The sequence below is a fragment of the Meriones unguiculatus genome, chromosome 17 (genome assembly GCF_030254825.1).
Source record: "Meriones unguiculatus strain TT.TT164.6M chromosome 17, Bangor_MerUng_6.1, whole genome shotgun sequence".
NCBI lineage: Eukaryota > Metazoa > Chordata > Mammalia > Rodentia > Muridae > Meriones > Meriones unguiculatus.
The window spans coordinates 71,158,683-71,182,098 of NC_083364.1; positions in this window are offsets into that span (position 1 = coordinate 71,158,683).

Genomic DNA, 23,416 nt, shown 5'->3' on the forward strand with positions numbered 1-23,416 from the left:
CAATTTGTATTCAGGGTTTCTGTCCAATTTTTGATTAAGTCCTCACACCTGATGCCTAGTAGATGGTGGGCCGCAGGAATTTAAATCAATATTAAGAACACAGGCCATGCTGGCTCTAATAAGCAGGAAATAAAGGCTAACATCTGCTGCTCCTGTTGCCCAATTCTATTCACTCTTTTGTTGATATAATCTCTTTCAATATTGATAATCTCCCAGCAAAATTTTTCATCGTAAACGTTCTGAATATTTCAAGTGTAACCAATAACTTCTTTGCTATTCTCCCCCTCCCCCCCGACAGAGGGTCCTGGGTACCTATTGATACTCAGTTCAATTATGTTGGTACTTTCATCAACCTCACTGCTTTACCAGATTATTATTTTAACGTGCAGTTAAGTATAAGTATTTCCATAAAGCATATTGTTGTGGACTGTGTAAAGTTTACCCTTGTTTATTCAGATGCTAATTTCTCTACTCTACTGTCTGTTTCAATCTGAACATGTCGTTGTGATGTTTATTCTAAATATCTTCTGTCTCAAGCTTGTGTAAACATGCCCATGATTTTTTTTTTTATCTGTTGTGCCAATAAAAACACCAGCCAGCCAATTCTCTGAGAAACGAAGAGAATATGATGGAATATCTTTGACCAGCAAGTGGTGAAGAAAGAGGAAAGAAAGTGGAGATGGAACCAGGAGAGGACCAAGACATATCAGGAGGAATGAACTCGTCCTAGGAAATGATTAAAAAGCAAGTATGACTGGGAAATCTGAATGGGAGAAGTTAGACTAGCTTGGAGGTTTATTATAGGGTAATTATTGTTCAGTATTGGGCTCTAGGATAATTAAATAAATCATAGGCTCAGTGTGTGGGTTTTTTTTTGGGGGGGAAACTAGCTGGTTACAGAGTAACTGCATTACTAATAATATAAATCAACATCACTTATTAATAATCATTCTACAGTGTATGTTTTATCTTTCCTTATTTGTTCATTTCAAACCCCCAATACCAACCCCATGATCTGTTAAATCCTTTCCACTCTATTCAAATTGCACCTTGAAAAAGTCCATCTTCAGTTCTTTAGTTATACTCTTACTCACTATCTGGTTCTATCATAACTGATGTAATTAACTTATAGCTCAGCCTTGTCCTTTCAGTGTATCAAATAAATTATGGACAAGTGAATCTTAAAATATGGTGCTGATCGTGTTATTCCATTGTCCCTGATTATTTTCTTAAGTGTAATTTTCTGGTTTCTATTAAGACTCAGTTGTGTCACATGAATAAGTTTTTTGTTTTTGGTCCCAAGTGTGGAATGTGGGAGTGTTCTCTACCTCAGAGGACAAACTCATGATCTTTGTGACTTAAAAACTCTGGGCAAGTGATGTTTTGCTAGAATCTGTGTCCTGAGGGGGTGAGGTTTTCGCCATCTGAAAAAAATCTTTGTATAGACTCTGAGAAGAGACAAATAGAAGCCAGGGACAAAGGCAATGCTTTCACATTGCTATGCTTTACAACAGTTCACATTGCTTCCCTTGTCCTTGTTTTCCTACAGTTCACTTTGCAGAGAGAAACACTCCGGCTCCAGAGAACTTATGGCACTCGAGCTGAGTCTTGCTGCCTTTGATGACTCATGTTGATTCTGCAGAGTTTTGCTGTTGTTACAGAATCTTGCTTTTGATGTTGTGATTTGTGTTGCTTTTTGGTGTTTGCTCCTTAATTGGACTGCTGGTACCAGATAAGGAGGAGGACAATTGCCCCAAGGAATTCTGTCGAAGAAGGTCAACAACCCGTTTTTCCTAATGATATTCTCTTTTCCCTACTTCTGGTCAGTGGATTGGAAAGTAGGTAAAAGTTTTAAGAACCCTAAATAAAATGAGTTTTTGTAAAATCTAAGCCTATACTTTATATCTAGCCAAACACATAGAAATTTCTTTGGTTGGCATTCAATCTCTATTAGCATAGAAACATGATTTTGTAGACCTTTTATGAATGAGACACATACACTGAGAATCTCTGGCCCTCCAAGATGAAGGGAACAGCATTTTTGTTTTCAACAATATTAAATGTTCTATAAAAGAAAAACACATGCAGGATAGCCTCATTATTTGGGGGTGAGTTCAAAATTTATGCACAAAAATAATTATTAAGTATATCTCCTAAGAATAGAACATAAAATATATTTTGATTAGAATTGTGATTCAGTCACTTGGTACTACACTACAAATTATTAACTCCTCATAAGTATTTAGTGATCCCTTTCTTATACATACAGATTCTTTGGTACCCTAAAGTTTTATAATAAACAATGCCTCTTGTAAAATGAAAGAAGTATTTTATCACTGAATCTCTGTGAAAAAATTTTATGTCATTTTTGTAAACTTGGCAATGACAATGAGTCTGTTTTATATTCTCTGACTTTATAAAACCCCTTGAGGTCACCGTACGATGTTTCATATTTAATGAACATTCAGTAAAATAAATGTAGAATAGTTTAAAAACATGTAAAACGAGGTCTCCTTGTGGTTTAAATTTGCATATGTTTGATTGCAAACAGTAGAAATGTTTGTATTCTTTTATTATCTACACGTGGTTTTTCCTTCTGGAAGAAAAAGCTAAACTCCACATATTTCAGTTATGATTTGAAGAAGAAATGCCACTAAGAGGTTTCTATGATAAATCCTATGTCAGCAGATCATGTGTGATTTTGAAATATTCTAGAAATATTAAGAGCTGAGGCCTATCTGCAGGAAATAGATTAATATATATATATATATATATGCTTTTACTTATATTTTATCCATATGCTTCTCTCTCTTTCTCTCTCTCTCTCTCTCTCACACACACACACAAATACATATATATGTTCTCCTCTTCCTGTATACATTGCGATTAGAAGCATCTGCCATACTTTCTACATTCATGATTCCTCATCACAGTTCTAGAAGCAATGTATTGTGGCTAATATTCGAAAACTGAGAGTTCAAATAAATTATTCTTCCTTTTAAGTTTTTTCTTCAAAATTTTTCTCATAATAACCTTAAAAAAGATAAACCACAGGATATTTTGAACTTCTTTATATAAGATATATGTGTTCAGTATCTATGCTGACTACATGTAATATAAAATTTTTTTCAAAATCCATATAGTTTGGAATGGTGTTTAATATAGAAAAATTAATAGTGTTTAATTTAGAAAAATCAACAGTTTTCATTTCTTAACAATTTTATTTTCAAATGCCCATTACTCATTCTCTTAGCCATCTTACTGTGGAATTAAAATATATATTATATTTAATTTTAGTCCTCTGTTTAAATTTTAGGGTGTTTAACATTTAAGTAACTAAGATATTTTCAGATCTTAACTATATGGAATAACCATATACTTTTCCAATAAAAAATTAACTTAAAATTTATGGAGTTACATAACTATTTAAAATATGGATACTAAACTGGTCATGAAAGACTAGCTGTAAGACACTACTAAAATTATATGAAATAAGAGAGAACATTTGTGAGAAAGGCAATAGTTACATATGTAACAAAGGATTCTCAAGCTTTATGCATGAAAATTACAGAAAGGTTGTAGATTTGAAAATCATTTAAACATGGGCAAAACACTAAAAGAGATATACAGATCTGCATATTTAATTTTATTTTATGTGCATTCGTATGAATGTGTCAAATCCCTTGGAACTGTGGTCACAGATAGGTGTGAACTGCCATGTGGGTACTGGGAACCAAATCTGGGTCTCTTGGAAGAACAGACAGTGCTCTTAACCACTGAGCCATTTCTCCAGCCTTGAATAATTACATATTATAATGTAGAAAACAACAAAGATGAAGAATTAACATTTAAAAAATGATTGGACAGTCTCAATAATTGAATATGCAGTCTAAGTATTATGATCCTATTTTCATGAAGTATTCATTTCTAGATATTTATTTTAATAACACCATTCACAACAACGTTAAAAAGCATGTCTATCAAACAGAAAGTTAAATATAGAGAAATATAACCATAAATCTAAAATCAATGTCGATACATCTAAAATAAAGAGATATATATAACAACTTTGTCATGTATATATTTATGTCTAACTATAGTAATAACAATGGGATTTGTTATAATATAAAATACCAGAAAAAAGTAGTTTATACAAGAGACATGATTCAAGATAAAATTCAGTAAATTCTGGAATTTGAAATTTGTAAATTCATACAGTAAAATGAAAAAAGCTTAAATCAGACAATAAACATGAAAAAGTACAGACAAAACTGAGATGTGAAGTGACGTTGGTGAATGATATTAATGACAGAATTTTAATGATGTGTTAGAAAAATAAAAGACAGGAAGGTTCCAAGATGGCAGCTACCAGTGTGCACCATAATTAAGGGGCAGAGGATCTGAGACTCTGATGTAGATGAGTGGACTGGCTGTTGAATACAGAGTATTGGACTTGATGCTTCCCAGCACTAGAGGGGACATTGTGGATCCAGAATAGAACAGCTGGTACTCATGTGAGTGGCAGAGACATGGAGTCTGGTGGGCCTCTGGGTTGTGACTCAGCTCCCGTTTAAGACACCTGAGATTTCCACCTATGCCTAGCCCATTTGAGCACCTGTGCACATAAGTCCAGCCCAACCACACCATGCGTCTGCACCCTGCCCTTCTCATGCACAAACCCTGATGATCAATGCACCCTCCAGGGCAAGCACAGCCCTCTAAATCTGCCCATGCCCTCTCACTTTTGCCCTGCACTTCAAGACACTTGCCCCAGTGCCTGGTCCCCTAAAGACAATGGTACCAGCAACCTCCAATTCTTAGCTACAGCACCTAGTCTTGAGCCCCTGGAACTTGTCATCTTCCTGTAGACTACTCCAGATTACTGAGACAGGTGGACCTAGTCCGCAGTACAGGCTCCAGGAGCAAACATTCAAGGCTACAGAAAACCAGATGGCTAGAGGCCAGCATAAAAATACAATCAACAAAACTCAGGACATTGTGGCTTCACCAGAATACCCCCAAATCAATGGATATGCTAATGCAGCTAAAACACAGGAAATTATCTTAAATCTATGATTATGCAGTTATTAGAGGCACATGAAGAGGAAACTAACAAATAAAGGCTATTGTGGACAGACCAAAATCCACAATCAAACAGATGAAAGAAATGAATAAAACCATTCAAGACATGAAAACATTACTAAAATCAATAAAGAAGAGACAAACTGAGAAAACCCTGGAGATGGAGAACTTAGAGAAGAGACCAGCAACCACAGAAGTAAGCATCACAAACAGAATGCAAAAGATGGAAGAGAGAATCTTAGACACTGAAGATACAATTATAGACATCTATATCTCTCTCAAAGAAAATATAAAAATGAAGATTCTGACACAAAACCCTAAGAAATCAGGAAAACCATGAAAAGAAGAAACCTAAGATTAATAGGAATAGACAAAAATGAAGATTCTGGGCTCCAAGGTCCAAAAAAAAAATACTTTCAAGAAAATCATAGAAGAAAATTTTCCAACATGAAAGATGCCCTTAAATATGCAAGAGGCTTACAGAACACAAATAGAGTAGACTAGAAAAGGAAGTCCTCCTGCCACATAAAAATTAAAACACTAAATCTACAAAACAAAGAAAAAAGGCTAAAAATGGCAAGGGAAAAGGGCCAAGTAACACATAAAGGCAGACCTATTAAAATCACAGCAGATTTCTCAACAGAGACTATAAAAGCAAGAAGGGCCTGGGCAGATGTCATGCAGTCACTGAGAGACCACTGATGCCAACACATTCTACCACACTCAGCAAAACTTTCAGTCAACGTAGATGGAGAAGACAAAATTTTCCATGACATACTAAATTTAAACAATATATACACAGCAACTCAGCACTACAGAAGATACTAGAAGGAAAATTCCAAACCAACAAAATCAACTACATGCCCCCCCCCAAAAAAAAAAAACAACAAACACAGGATAAAGACACCATCACAACAAAAAAGCAAAAAGAAACTAGCACCAACTCCAAAATAACAGGAACAATCATAGTCACTAATATCTATTAATATGAATTGTCTCAACTCTCCAATTAAAAGACAAGATTAAAAGAATAGTTGTGGAAACAAGATAGAGCATTCTGCTGCATTCAAGAAACAGACCTCTGCAACAGAGATAGACTCTATGTCAGAATAAAGGGTGGAAAAGGGTTTTCCAAACAAATGGACACAAGAAGCAAGGTGTAGTTGCCACCTCCAATAAAATAGACTTTCAGCCAAAATTAATCAAAAGAGATGGGGAGAAACACTTTATTCTCATCAAAGGAAATTTCCACCATGAACACATCACAATCCTTAGTATCTATGTCTCACATACAAGAGGTCTTACATTTGTATATAAAAAAAATATTAAAGCTAAAAGCACACATTGATCCTAACACATGAATATTGGGAGACTTCAACACCCCACTATCACCAAGGGACAGATCATTGAGACAGAAGCTATATAGAGAAAAAAAATGACACTTACAGAGGACTTAAATCAAATGGACCTAATAGATGTCTATAGAACTTTTCACCCAACCACAAAAGAATATGCCTTTTTCTCAACACCTCAGAGAACCTTCTCCAAAATTGGCCATATAATCAGGCACAAAGCAAGCCCCAACAGATAGAAGACATCTGAAATAATACCTTGTATCACATCAGACCACCATGGTCTAAAATTAGACTTTAACAATAACAGAAATAGAAAAAGCCTAAACAACAATGGAAGCTGAACATCTCTCCATTCAATGATAGCTGGGTCAGGGAAGAAATGAAGAAAAAAATTGAATACTACCTAGAATTCAATGAAAATGAAGGCCCAACTTACCCAAATTTATGGGACACAATGAAAACAGTTCTAAGAGGAGAGTTCATAGGATTAAGTGCCTTCAAAAAGAAATTTGAGATGTCTCAAACAAGTGATTTAATGGCACATGTGAAAGCAAAGAAAAGGAAGAACAAAAAAAAAGAAGAAAAAGAAGAAGAAAGCAGACACACACAAGAGGAGTAGATACTGTATATAATCAAACTCAGAGGTGAAATCAATGAGTTAAAAACAAAGAGAACAGTTTAAAGAATCAACAAAACCAAGAGATGGTTCTTGGAGAAAAATCAACAAAATAGAAAAACCCTTAGCCAAATTAACTAAAATGTAGAGAGACACTATCCAAATCAACAAAATCAGAAATGAAAGGGGGAAATAACAATCATTAGGTCCTATTTCAAAAGCTTATATTCCACACAATTTAAAAATCTAAATACAATGAACAATTTTCTGGATAAATTCGATTTACTGAAACTTAATCAAGATCAGGAAAATAAATCAAATAATCCTATATCCCCTAAGAAAAAAGTCAAAAGTCAACAAAAGTCTCCCATCCAAAAACAGGCCAGGGCCAGATGATTTCAGAGCTGAATTCTACTAGACTTTCAAAGAGCTAATTCCAACACTCTTCAAACATTTTCACAAAATAGAAAAAAAAAGAAATAATATTACTAAACTCATTGTATAAGGCCACAGTCACCTTGATACCTAAACCACACAAAGACCCAACAAAGAAAGAGAATTTCAGACCAATCTCTCTTATGAACACTGTTGCAAAAAAAGAATACTTGCAAATCTAACCGAAAACAGCTCAAAGAAGAAGATACCTGATAAGCTAGGGTCAGAAAGAAGGGGAGGAGGACCTCCCCTATCAGTGGACTTAGAAAAGGGCAGGGAGGAGTTGAAAGAAGGAGGATGGGATTGGGAGGGAATGAGGGAGAGAGCTACAGCTGGGATACAAAGTTAATAAACTGTAACTAACATTAAAAAAGAAAAAAAAGACATCATCCACCATGACAAAGCAAGCTTCATTCTAGGCCTGCAAGGGGTAGTTCAATAAAGGTAAATCTATCAATGTCATCCACTATATAAACAAACTGAAAGAAAAAAAGAACCCCGCAAGTTCATCTCTGTAAATGTTGAAAGAAAATGCGTTGGACAGTTCCAAAAACTGTTCATGTTTAAAGTCTTATAGAGATCAGGGATACAAAGAACATACCTAAATATAGTAAAGGCAATAAACAGCAAGCATATAGCCAACATGAAACTAAACAGAGAGAAACTTAAATCAGCCCCAGTAAAATTAGGTACAAGGCAAGGCTGACCACTCTCTCTGTATCTCTTCAACATATTACTGGAAGTCCTAGTTAGAACAATAAGACAACAAAAGAAGATTAGGGGCATATAAATTTAAAAGGAAGAAGCCACTATTGACAGATAATATGATAGTATACATGAATGATCCCAAAAAGTCTACCAGAGAACTCAAACAACTAATAAACATCTTCAGCAAAGTGGCTGGATACAAAATTAACTTTAAAAAAAATCACAAAACTGAAGCCCTCTTGGGTACAAAAGAAAAACAGGCTAAGAAAGAAATTCATGAAACAACATCCTTAACAATAGCCAAAAATAACATAAAGTACCTTTGTGTAACTCTAACCAAGCAAATGAAAGACCTATATGAAAAAAAAAAAATTGATGAAAGAAATTGAAGAAGATATCAGAAGATGGAAAGATCTCTCATGGTTATGGATCAGTAGGATTAACATAGTAAAAATGGCTATTCTACCAAAAGCAATCTACAGACACAATGCAATTCCCATCAAAATAGCAATATGATCCTTTGTTGATGCCCCTCACGCTATGACTCTCTTCAGACAGAAAAGGGATCTTGGAACTACAGCCACCATTGTTACTACCATCTCATTGGCGGCTGTTGGAGCTACCCCCGGGGCATTAGCCATGAGTCATACTGGGCAGACTGCTCAGACCCTGAATAATCATTTAGCCAATGTAGCTCATGCCTTAGTTGTACATAAAGGAATTAATGCTCAACTAAAAGGAAGCTTGATGGTGTTCAATCAGAGGATTAACCTCGTGCAGGAGCAAATTGATACCCTATGGCAAATCGCTCAACTTGGCTGTCAATGAAAATATGCTGGACTTTGAGTCACTAGCATATAACATGAGAATTTTTCTTGTGCTGTAAATCTGTCTAAACAATTGTTGAGCTATATTTTAGGTAATTGGACTGGAGAATTCGATACTACGATGGAGCAGCTGAGAGTGGCCATTGTCACAGTAAATTCTACCAGAGTGGACGCAGGACTAGCCACAGGATTATCAACATGGATTGCTGCAGCCATGAATCATCTGAAGGAATGGGCGGGCATGGGAGCATTAGCACGCCTTCTGGTGTTGGTCTCCTTGGTTTGCCTGTGGTATATATGCAAGATTAGAGTCTCACAACAGGGTGATGCAGCCATGATCATTCAGGCCTTTACAGCCATTGAAGCAGGACATTCTCCCCAAGCATGGTTGGATACCATAAAAAGCTAAAATGTTACGTTCAGGATGCGAGGCTAAGCACTGCACTCAGGGTCAGCCGCTTTGGACCCAGAGAAGAGCATGTCTGATCGCATGCGGGTTGATGCCCCAGGTCCCGCCTCTGAGAAAAAGGTATCAGACTGGTCTGATGCTCTTTGGGTGGATGACACCTAAATGAACATCAGTACAAAGTCCCAATTTATTTCTAATATCAGAGATCAGACCTCTACTCTTGCCTGATGCGTCTAAAACAAAAAGGGGGAACTGTAGAGAGCTGCGGAATGCTATGCCTTAAAGATGGAGCTGGTTTCCGCCTTCCACCTTCCTAATGGTGAGTGCTCTCTGTCACGAACAATTCCACATTTGGCTAAGGCTGAGGATCTGGCTTGCTTCCATGTATGTGGACCTATCTGCATTGCCCATGTGGCACGCCTGGGTTGGCTACCCAGAGGCTATTTAAGCTGTGGGCTGGCTTTCCCCAGGGTCCGAGGATTGTTCAAGGTTCCTGAATAAACTGCATTGAAAAATAAATAAATAAATAAATAAATAAATAAATAAAGATTAAAAAAATATTCCTTGAAATTTAAAAAAAATTATTTTTAAAATATTAGTTACAGTTTCTAAAATTTGTATCCCAGATGTAGCCTGCTCCCTCATTCCCTCCCTATCCCACCCTCTCTCCCTCTTTTCCTCTCTGCCCCTTTCCAAGTCCACAGATAGTGGAGGTCCCTTTTATAAATTATTCCCTGAATCTTGTAAGGTATTTTACAAGTATCTAGATTAGGATGCCAGATTAAATACTGAGACCCATATGACTGAACAAGGGAATCAAGTAAATGCATTGACTTTTTGGAGCTGGAACTAAGGTCATGAGCACCAGACCATTCCCAAGTTATTCAAGAGTTTCACAGTACATAGTTATTTTCATATAATTAGACAATAAACTTCTAATGTTCAATAGGAAAAAGAAAAGGAGAGGAACATAAACATTTACATTCCAGAAATCAAAATCTCATGTTTTTATGAGAAATAAAGGAGATGTTTTCATTACATTGTTCTCTAAGATACTAGGAAGTTTTCTATACAAAAAATAGTCTTTCAAAAATATTATCTCTAATGAAGACTTGATCAAACATACAAAAACATACTGAAAGTGGGGTGCAACAAAGATTTTAGTACAACACACATTAATACAACAATTATAATTTTGGGTATAAAAATGCTCTGTGATAAATACATGAGTTAGAAAGTGCTTCAAACTATTATTTAGTTTTGTAGTAGGAAGCAATAATGCATGTTTCCCACAAATATTTTAAGGTCAAAAAATACAACAATGTGCATTTATCCATATATATAAAAAAGGTTAAATAATTGTATACATAAAAATATATTCAAAACTTGGCAACAAAATTAATTATTTATTCACAGTAAAGCTGGAGTAAAGCAGTTCCCAGAGTAAAACCTTCAGCCTTCAACACTAGTCTGAAGAAAATCTAGAGCCACTTATGTTTGGCCATTTTGAATTTAATACTTAAGTGTACCTGAAGTGTTTGCCTGATCTTTTGTCAAAGTTCTTACCCACCGCCTTTTCTTTATTAATTACTTGTTACATTTCTATAACACAAATATAAACAGATTTGACACTGTACCGTGTGTACTGTATTATAAAAAATAAATAAAGTACAACAGTTTTTCTATCCATTCCTTCATTGATGGACATCTGGTTTTTTTCCAGGTTCTGGCTATTACAAATAAAGCTGCTACAAACATGGTTGGGCAAATGTCCTTGTTGTGTACTTGAGCATCGTTTGGATATATGCCTAGGAGTGGTATAACTGGATCTTGAGGAAGCACTATTCCTAATTGTCTGAGAAAGCACCAGATTGATTTCCAAAGTAGTTGTACAAGTTTACATTCCCACCAGCAATGAAGGAGGGTTCCCTTTTCTCCATATCCTCTCCAGCATGTGCTGTCACTTGAGTTTTTGATGTTAGCCATTCTGATGGTTGTAAGGTGAAATCTCAGGGTCATTTTGATTTGCATCTCCCTGATGGCTAAAGACGTTGAACATTTCCTTGAGTGTTTCTCTGCCATTATATATTCCTCTACAGAGAATTCTCTGTTTAGCTCCGTATCCCATCTTTTTAAATGTATTTTATTAATTACACTCTATTCATTTTGTATCCCCCTATAAGCCCCTCCCGCCTCCCCTCCTGATTCCACCCTCCCTCCCCTTTCTGCATGCATGCCACTCCCCAAGTCCACTGATAAGGAAGGTTCTCCTCTCCTTTCTGATCTTAGTCCATCAGTTCACATCAAAAGTGGCTGCATTGTCCTCTACTGTGGCCTGATAAGGCTGCTTCCCCCTCAGGGGGGAGGTGATCAGAGAGCAGGCCAATCAGATTATGTCAGAAGCAGTCCCTCTTCCCATTACTATGGAACCCACTTGGACACTGAACTGCCATGGGCTACATCTGTGCAGGGGTTCTAGGTTATCTCCATGAATAGTCCTTGGTTGGAGTATGAATCTCTGGGAAGTTCCCTGTGTTCAAATTTTCTTGTTCTGTTGCTCTCCTTGTGGAGACCCTGTCCTCTCCAGCTCTTACTATTTCCTACTTCTTACATAAAATTCCATTCACTCTGCGGAACAGTTGACCATCAGGCTCAGCATCTGCTTTGATACCCTGTAGGGCAGAGGCCCTCTGTGGTAGGTTCCTAGTTTGTTTCCTGTTTTCTTCTTCTGGCTTTCATAAGTCCTCTGTAGAAGGTTCCTAGGTTGGACATCAGAAGAAGAAGAAAACAGGAAACAACCTAGGAACCGTATCCCATTTTTTAATTGGATTGCTTGACTTATTGCTTTTTAACTAAAATAGTTCTTTATATATTCTGGATATCAAATCTCTGTCAGATATAGGGTAGGTGAAGATCCTTTCCCAGTCTGTTAGTATGTCGTTTTGTTCTGACAACAGTGTCTGTTGCTTTATAGAAGCTTTTCAGTTTCATGATACAGAAACTGTGGTACTTTTACACAATGGAATACTACTCAGCAACTAAAAATAAGGAAATCATGAAATTTGCATGCAAATAATAGTATCTAGAAACGATCATCCTGAGTGAAGTATCCCAGGAGCAGAAAGACACACATGGTATATACTCATGTATAAGTGGATACTAGACTTGTAAGACAGGATAAAAATACTAAAATCTGTAAACTTAAAGAAGATAAACAAGAAAGAGGAACCAGTGTAAGATGATCAATCCTCACTTAGAAAGACAGATTGGATGGACTTTGGAAGTAGGAGAAAACAAGTAACAGGACAGGAGCCTACCACAGAGGCTCTCTGAAAGACTCTACCTAGCAGTGTATCAAAGCAGATGTTGAGACTCATAACCAAACCTTGGGCAGAATTCAGGAAACTATATGAAAGTAGGGGGAGTTAGTATGACTTGGAGAAGACAGGAGCTCCACAAGGACCAAATGTATCTGGACACAGGAGTCTTTTATGAGACTGTATCCCCAACCAAGGACCATGTATGGATATAACCTAGAACCTCTGCACAAATGTAGCCCATGGTAGCTCAGTATCCAAGTGGGTCCTCTAGTAAGGGAACAGGGACAATTTTAGACATGAATTCAGTGGCTGGCTCTTTGACCTCCCCCTTCCCTGAGGGAGGAGCAGCCTTACTAGGCCACAGAGGAGGACTTTGCAGCCAGTCCCGAAGATACCTGATAAGCTAGGGTCAGATGGAACGGGAGGAGGCCTCCCGTAGTAGTGGTCTTGGGAAGGGGCAGGGAGGAGATAAGGGAAGGAGTGTAGCATTGGGAGGGAATGATGGAGGGGACTATGGCTGGGATACAAAGTAAATAACCTGTGATTAATATAAAAACTATTCAAAAATAAAATTAAAATGCTTTTACTTTAAATAATTGAATCATAAACATTAGGCATCAAACCATTGTGCAACACCAAATATTATTAGCCTCAAACGTATATCCTGGCCTCTATCATACTGAAATCACTTTTGAGAGCACATGTTTGCACATGGTTATAAAATAGCACTTGGCATGCTGAGACGACATGATAGCCCAGTGTTTGAGGCCAGCCTGGGCTACTGAAGTATAAGGCAAAATTTTGTTGCAAAAGAGAGAGAGAAAGGGAGAAAGAGAGAGTAAAGGAGAGAATATTTATTTTTAAAATGTCTTTAAAAAGATACAGAGGTACACATTAAATATCTTAGAACTTTGTGTTTTGAATAATTATTATGTTAATAATATGGAAAGTTTCAAAATCTTTATATTAGGAAGCTTTATTATGTTGAAAAACTACCCCTAAACATGGCATATTTACTTGAGGGTTGTTAATAAGCTACTTTTCTATTATTGTGGTAAAATGCCATGATCTAGGAAACCTAGAAACAGATTATTTTTCGCGGGGGTTCAGATAAGAATCCATGATGCAAGAGCAGAGCCTTGTTGGTGTGGCAGGAAGCTGAAGACTCGTCTCTCAAAACCACACACACAAAGCAGAGAATGCAGTGGGAATGGTGAAGGTTATCTGAAATCTCAAAGCCTTTTCTTATGATGTGCTTTTTCTAAAATTTAATTAATGAGGTTACTGTCCCAGTTGAAAGTTGAGCCAAAACTCAGTAGAAACTGACCAGTGAACATGCTAAGAGAGGCTAGCAAGTTAACATTTCTATTCACAGAATAATTAATACATTACTGCATATTTAAAGCTACTTTCTTAGGGAACTTCTTTGATGCCCATGAGATACATAATATCCTGTTAAAAATATAGAACTTTTACCTTTTGTAATGTTAAATATGAAAGGGAATGAAAGAAGTTCAAAATAAATTTCTGAAAATATCCAACATTCAGTTAAGGTATAGGAAGTTACACCTTTACGAAGACAAAAATAAAATCTTCAAATTTAATATTTCAAGCATGTTAGATAACTAACCTCTAGAGTATGTAGGGGAAACTAAGTTATCTTAAAAAATCTGTATAGAGAACAAGAATTAAAAAAAATAATAATGTGCTCTAATCTAACGTTATATGGCTAATCAAAAAGAATTTCAGTGCCCCTTAGTTTATATACATCACATATTTTTTTTCTTTGGAGAGGGAATAATAGACTGTTTTGTGTCTACCATAAAATTATGAAAATACTTAGGTAAGATAAATGCAAAATTGATCTATATAAAAAATATGCCAAAGAAAATATATCAGAAAGAGAACTGGCTTCAGAAAAATGAATGTAGGCTCAAAGATTCTGGTTTAATCCACCCCCCAAGGGAGGAGCAGTCCTGTTAGGCCACAGAGGAGGACTTTGCAGCCAGTCCTGAGGATACCTGATAAAACAGGATCAGATGAATGGGGAGGAGGTCCCCCCCATCAGTGGACTTGGAAAGGGGCACGGTAGAGATGAGGGAGGGAGGGAGGGGCTGGGAGGGAATGAGGTAGCGGGACACGGCTCAGATACAGAGTTAATAAAATGTAACTGATAAAAAAAATAAAAATAAATTAAAAAAATACATACATTATTTTTAATTTTCTCCTTTCCAAGTAAATATATTTTATATTTTCAAATCATATAAGAATACTATTCATAAAGCTTTAAGCCGACATATGAAAATATCAGCATATCCTAAAATAAAGTGTGGCTATAGTGTAATAATACACACGATGTTGTAAAAGTGATCTAAATGAAATAATTTTGTTCATTTCCCATGGGCAATGCTGTATTAATTTTAAATATAATTAACTTGCAAGTAGATTAATATTTACTTTGAAAAACAATGCTTCTAATAATTTGAATGCTCTTGATAATATTCTAGGTGCCACTGTGTTTTAGTTAGATTTACAGCTGATACCAAGTTTTGAACTCAGATAAGGCAAATAGATAATCACCATAATGTCCTGACATGCATATTCATGAACAAATACTGAATATCTTGGTTAAAGGATTTACTCATCATCCAGTCAAATCTGCGAAGGCAGATATAGCTTTTCTCCAGGCTATTTTCTTGTAGATGAAGGAAAATATTGAGTAGACTAGAGATCTAATTTCTTTTAATTTAACTCCTTTCATGAAAGCAAATCAATGATTCTTACTTTTGGTAAGAATCTCTTATAAGATTAACTAATGGTATGTAACTTGGGAGTGTTTAGAGTTGTTTATAATGGAGATGTAAAATATAATGAAACACTGCCAACCTTACAATCCTGAGATGTCAACTATTATCTTAAAACATACCATTACCCTCATTAATTTGTCCTTGTAAGATTTACATTTAGAAAATAAATTATAAGAAATAATTACCATTGAAGATAAACTGCATAATAAGTTTTAAAATTACCTTTTTATTGAGAAAATATTTTGTTATGGAATTGTACAATTAGAATGAGAAGAGATCAATAGAATTATAAAATTCTGAATGTATATAAATCTTGTTACTTAATAAATTTAGCACACTTATCATTGATTCACACAGATCCCCCATTAAATAATTAAATAAAGAAAAGCAATATCCATCTATAAAATAGGCCTACCAAGTTAGTATTTCAAGGAGAACCTCCAAGCAACGCAGATGTGAACATTACCCATAAGAATGTTCTTAGCAGTATCATATAAATTTTGGGAAAAGGCCAGGTCAAAGATTCAATGCTATATCAAAAATTCTTTTAAGAATTCTACAAATTAAAATAATGATTTCCAACATTAATTTATACTAATTTATTTTTTCTTTTTTTTTGTTTTTATTTTTATTTTTTTTTATCAGTTACATTTTATTAACTCTGTATCCCAGCCGTGTCCCGATCCCTCATTCCCTCCCAGTCCCTCCCTCCCTCCCTCATCTCCACCATGCCCCTTTCCAAGTCCACTGATAGGGGGGACCTCCTCCCCATTCATCTGATCCTGTTTTATCAGGTATCTTCAGGACTGGCTGCAAAGCCCTCCTCTGTGGCCTAACAGGACTGCTCCTCCCTTCGGGGGTGGGGAGACCAAAGAGCCAGTCATTGAGTTCCTGTTAGAAATAGTCCCTGTTCCCCTCACTTTGGGAAACCAATTGGTTACTGAGCTACCACAGGCTACATCTGAGTGGAGGTTCTAGGTGATATCCATACATGGTCCTTGGTTGAATGTCAGTCTCAGAAAAGACCCTGTGCCCAGATATATTTGGTCCTTGTGGAGCTCCTATCCTTTCCCCATCAGACTAACTCCCCTTCTTTCTTATGATTCCCTGTACTCTGCCAAAGCTTTGGTCATGAGTCTTTGCTTTGAAAACACTGCTAGTTAGAATCTTTCAGATGCGCTCAGTAGACTCCTGTCATACGTTCAATGCACATCCCATCTGTCTTTCTAAATGAGGATTGATCATCTTACCCCATGTCCGCTCAATTGATTATCTTTTTTAGGTGTATAGATTTCATTATGTTTATCATATCTTATAGGTCTATATAAGTGAGTATATCCCATGTTTGTCTTTCTCCTTCTGGGATATTTCACTCAGAATGATCTTTTCTAGATCCCACCATTTGCCTGCAAATTTCATGATTTCCTCCTTTTTGATTGCTGAGTAGTATTCCATTGTATAAAAATACCACAATTTCTGTACCCATTCCACCGTTGATGGACATCTGGGTCGTTTCCAGGTTCTGGCTATTACAAATAGAGCTGCTATAAACATGGTTGAGCAAGTGTCCTTTTTGTGTACTTGAACAAACTTTGGGTATATACCTAGCAGTGGTATAGCTGGGTCTGGAGGAAGCACTATTCCTATTTGTCTTAGAAAGCGCCAGATAGCTTTCCAGAGTGGTTGTACCAGTTTACATTCCCACCAGCAGTGGAGGAGGGTTCCCCTTTCTCCACAACCTCTCCAGCATGTGTTATCACTTGAGTTTTTCATCTTGGCCATTCTGATGGGTGTAAGGTGATATCTCAGAGTCGTTTTGATTTGCATGTCCCTGATGGCTAATGAGGATGAGCATTTCTTGACAGAGAATATGCTAATTTATTTTTTCAACTTATATTATAATTTTTAAAAATGATGTACTCTATCCATTCCTTCAGTGATTCTATTGCTTCTGTAAACTTTCTTTTACAGTTGAAAGACAACCCTTTTTCCAAGTGTAATGGTGATTCCAAAGCCTCCCTCACCTAAATTTTATTTTTATTGTTCACAGAAGTATTGTCATTTTTAGTTGTTCCAAGTTAGGAGGTCATTTGACTATCTGGGGCCAATCATCTGTGACAGAAATAGGCATGTGTTACGTCTAAGCCAGAAAATTTGATTGCCACTGAGAAACTCTCTGGAATTCCCTTTACCTGCTGTTTTGCTGAGATAACAGAAGCATGTGTCAAGATGGAGACTCTGAAGGATGGAAACATCTGGAATCACCGAGCCATAGTATGGAGGAGAGCTGCCCTGGAGAGTGTCTCAGACATCTGGTGGGTCTTTGAGCAATCATATTTACTGCTTGTCAGTGACAATTTTGAAATTTAGTATGGCTGCATATCCTAGTCCATCTTAACTAATCAATCTAATCACCATAGTAGAATTATAGTAAAACTGAGTATTACACTGCATCCATTTTGATAGCCTTTCTAAGTTTTTCTTTCTACCCTCTAAGGGAAGAGGCTAAAGTAATTTTCTGTTACCACAAAGCTGATTTCACAATCCCTGTACCACAGAGCAGTCCACATCATTCTGTGGTTGCTAATATTGTTTCGAGCATCTGGACATTCATCAAACTGATTCCCACTGAAAGTCAGGAGAGACTGGAGCTAGGAGTAGACGAGCCTTCTGTCACAGGTAGAACTTACTTTCAATATTAAAGTGGGACTTCTGCTACAAATATCTCCTGCAAAAGATAATGTCATCTTCCCTCCCTACACATTTACATATCTGTTCTTTTCCTCACTTACATTTTCATTAAATTATGTCTGCTTCTGTGATATTAACCTCTATTAACAGAATAGTGACAGTAGTACTTGTTAGGTAAAATATAACAGCTATTTTTAAATATCTATGGGATACATCCAAATTATGTAATAAATCATATCAGGGCAAACTTTTATGCTTTTCAATTTTGAATTGGTCAATCTAGTTTCTTTGTTCTGAAAAAAAGATTTTAGATATGTGATTTCTGAATGTCTCTCTAAAATTTTACATTATAAAGTGTTATAAATTATGACCTGTATGTCTTGTGCCATATTTTCTTTATATCTAGTTAAGCTTTATTGTTTCATTCAATAAAAACCTTCTGGGTTCCATGTGTTTTACAACTTGAGACGTTTTCTACTCTCTTGTCTTCAGTAATATTGATTCTCCTGGGGCTTTTAGGGTTATGTATAACAATCTGGTTGTAAGCTCAAAGGCACTGTCATCTGATGCACGCCATGAAATGTGTACCACAAGTCATGTCACTATTAATGGCCAATGAGACTATGATACTGTATCCTCATGTGTGGGCGTGTCAGCTTCAGAAGAAAAGTCTCCTAATCCCTTGTTTTCAAAAGCACTAATGAAGTTTCAAGAGAGTGAAGAGCAATATTTTGAGAGTAAAATTAGAACAAACACTTGACTGAAAACATTTTATACCTCCTAGAAAACACATCCTCTACTACAAATGGAGAGTGAAACTGTTGAGACAGTGTTCTCTGTGTATCCTTGGCTGTCCTGGACTAGCTTTGTAGACCAGGCCTCATACTCACAGAGATCTGCTTACCTTTGCCTCTAAGAGTGCAGGAATTAAAGGTGTGGGCCACCATGCCCAGTGAGAGAAAAAATTTAAAGACCACAAATAAAAGTGCTGAAGTCAATGCACGGATTCATAAATTCCGGCTTTAGGAGATGGAGGTAAAGTTATACTTCAGCTGTCATGGGAAAGAGAAAAGAAATTAAAAACGAAAAAACACATTTAAATGTGTGCTCTGTTCAAGTTTATCTGAAGCTTTCAGTGAATACTTCTGAGTTGTTGTCATTGTTATTTTTCCGGCTGGGTTACACTGGTTAGTATTTTAAGGTACCAACAATGTCCAGCCCCTGACTTGTTACTAAATAGCTTGAGTATGTCTAGTCTATACCTCAGAAAGAACCATATTTTAGTTTTTCCATGATACTCATAACTTTACACTTTCAAAAATTATTAAAATGTTACTTTTCTTTATTACTTCTCAGTTACATTTTCAGTTCCTGTTAAATACTTTTTTGATTTTTTATAAAAGATATATGAAGAATATCATGGATTTGGTATTCCAGTCCATGAGTTTCATCTAGTTCAATTTATTTTTCAGATTTTAGACAAAGATAGCTCTGTTTAGTAAGTATATTTCATGTCGTTAGGTAAGCAATTTAAATATAATTTTGAAACATTTTATCTGATTATTAATTTGGTTCTTTTATGTATTCCATAAGTTTTATGTATCTCTATCTCCATAAGACCTGTATTTTGCTCAACACTATAATAAATAGAAATGAACTGAAAATATATCGAGTATGAGTTTATGATTTCAAAATTGATTCATAGAATAATTTGTATATTTCATTAAAATAATGTTTAATATGCTCACATCTGTACATGACTGGACAATTATTGAATTTTGTACACTTTGATATTTTTTTAAGGAAAAAGAATATACTTCTATTCATGAAATGTGTGTAAAATAGATCTTGTTCAATATGACAGTTTCTATTATTCAGAGAGATAATTTTTTTCCTTTAGTTTTGAGTTGATTTTACAAACAATGGTATAGATTAGAGTTAGTGATTAAAATGTGAGTAAATTGAATTATAGAAACAGTTCTATATAAATTTAAAATTTATGCTTACACTGTAATTCAGTTCTCTCAAAAACCTACAAATTCTTTAATATTTTTGTGAATTATCCTGTATTTCTCCCAACATGCTCCTTTTGGTTAATAATGTAAAAAATAAAACTGGATACACAAATTAACACATAGACACACAGTAAATAAACAGTAAAGTTATGGTGAAAAGATTTAGCTGTAATACATACCAAATTCACATACATCTTAACTGCATACACATGCATATATCACGAAAAATATCACAGTAAAACATTTTCAGCTTGATTGAAAATGTCCTATCTTTGCAGGATTTTAAATCAAGAAATTCCACCATTTTGCATAAACAAATCAGAAATACCTCCCAAAGCAGACATAAAACTGTGGGCACTACCAGGTAATAGTCCCAAATTAAAAACTAGAAAAAATGAGGATTGATCATCTTACCCCATGTCTGCTCAATTGATTATCTTTTTTAGGTGTATGGATTTCATTATGTTTATCATATCTTATAGGTCTATATAAGTGAGTATATCCCATGTTTGTCTTTCTCCTTCTGGGATATTTCACTCAGAATGATCTTTTCTAGATCCCACCATTTGCCTGCAAATTTCATGATTTCCTCCTTTTTGATTGCTGAGTAGTATTCCATTGTATAAAAATACCACAATTTCTGTACCCATTCCACCGTTGATGGACATCTGGGTCATTTCCAGGTTCTGGCTATTACAAATAGAGCTGCTATAAACATGGTTGAGCAAGTGTCCTTTTTGTGTCCTTGAACAAACTTTGGGTATATACCTAGCAGTGGTATAGCTGGGTCTGGAGGAAGCACTATTCCTATTTGTCTTAGAAAGCGCCAGATAGCTTTCCAGAGTGGTTGTACCAGTTTACATTCCCACCAGCAGTGGAGGAGGGTTCCCCTTTCTCCACAACCTCTCCAGCATGTGTTATCGCTTGAGTTTTTCATCTTGGCCATAGACAGATGGGATGTGCATTGAACGTATGACAGGAGTCTACTGAGCGCATCGGAAAGACTCTAACTAGCAGTGTTTTCAAAGCAAAGACTCATGACCAAAGCTTTGGCAGAGTACAGGGAATCATAAGAAAGAAGGGGAGTTAGTCTGATGGGGAAAGGATAGGAGCTCCACAAGGACCAAATATATCTGGGCACAGGGTCTTTTCTGAGACTGACATTCAACCAAGGACCACGTATGGATATAACCTAGAACCACCACTCAGATGTAGCCTGTGGTAGCTCAGTAACCAATTGGTTTCCCAAAGTGAGGGGAACAGGGACTATTTCTAACAGGAACTCAATGACTGGCTCTTTGGTCTCCCCACCCCCGAAGGGAGGAGCAGTCCTGTTAGGCCACAGAGGAGGGCTTTGCAGCCAGTCCTGAAGATACCTGATAAAACAGGATCAGATGAATGGGGAGGAGGTCCCCCCTATCAGTGGACTTGGAAAGGGGCATGGTGGAGATGAGGGAGGGAGGGAGGGACTGGGAGGGAATGAGGGATCGGGACACGGCTGGGATACAGAGTTAATAAAATGTAACTGATAAAAAAAAAAACTAGAAAAAAAAAGTTCAATCACTGTATAATAAGCAAATTAAATTTATATGGTCATACAGTACATTGCCATGTATTATTGATAATAAATTGATATATACAACAGTATCAATGAAAATAACAAACAATACTAAGCTACACAAGACATAGACACAATCTCAAATTGTGTCTACAACTCTAGAGGCCTGTATGGTTGAGGGTGTCATTAAAGAATGTCTCTGATTAATTTGTGAATAGACAGAAGGAAAAATGACTGTGATATTTGTGGTGTGTATGTGTAAAAGGACTATCTTTTTGTGGCTATAAGAATAAATGAAGACAGAATAAGATCAAAGTTTTGGATGTATCAAATTCAAATCATTACACATTAATTACAAAAGCAGTATATTGATTTCAATATCATTGAAATCTCTAAAGGAAAGTAGAGGTAATTAATTGTCTCTTAATGTCAAAGATTAGATCTTTAGGTAACTCATTAATTGACACATCATACACAGTGCTTATTGGAAAAAAAGAACAAAGGAACAAACGAATGAAGAAAAATAAATAACACGTTTTGTATCACATTTTTCAAAATGCCACATATAATTATTAGACACTTGAGACATTAGTTCAGTGCTGAGAGATAACACAGATTCTGAAGAGGTATACTTTGAGGAATTTGCTCTTGTTATGTACATTACTAAATACATTACTAAAGCATTTTTTTTTATTTTAGTGCTCACCTGGAAAATAAGGGATAAATGGTGGAAGATAATGATTTGAGTTTTCATTCAGAATTTTAACAAATATAAAGAAACTTCTGACATTGTGGGATTATACCAAATATTTTATGAAGAAAACTTTTGTTTTAGCATTGTAGAACCTTACAGTTCTACCACTGGGACTTTTAAAGTAAAAATTAGGCTGAGAAACCCACTTGTTGCAATGTCACTTGCAATAGTTTTCTTTGCATTAAGTGTTTTAAGGTTCTAGGCTAATAAACAACAATTGTATTGTTTTGCTGCCACTTGGTCTGTTAACCAGCAGTCGTGTGAGGCTGAGGAACCAGAGAGAACATTTTGAGTAGATTGCACACAGGAGGATGTTCTATTGAAAGCATGGATCTCTTTCTAAATGTTTAGTTTTGCACGAGTATACTTAAAAAATCATCTTTGTAAAAATATCTAGTTAGTTAGTTATTCGATTTAAATCACAATTGTAGCCCCCTCCCTCGTCTCCTTTTGGTTCCATCTACCCTCTCTCTTCCTCCTCTCCCCACAACACTACCTGTCAGAAAAGGGAAGACACTCCTTCTTACCCATCCCAGCACATCAAGTCGAATCAGGACTGAGCACATCCTTTTCCTAAGTAGCCTATTAAGAAAGACCAAGGGAGAATGATGGAAAAGCAGGCAACAGAGTCCATGTCAGAAACAGCCCCTTCTGCCCTTTCTAGAGGACCCACATAAATACCACACTGCTCATCAGGTACAGTTGTGTAAGTGGGCATAGGTCCAGTCCATGAATGGTCCTTGGTTGGTCCTTCAGTTTCTGCAAGCCTCCCTGGGACCATGTTAGTTAGCTTTGTTGTTCTTCTTGTGGAGCTCCTCTCTCCTTTAGGTTCTTTTATC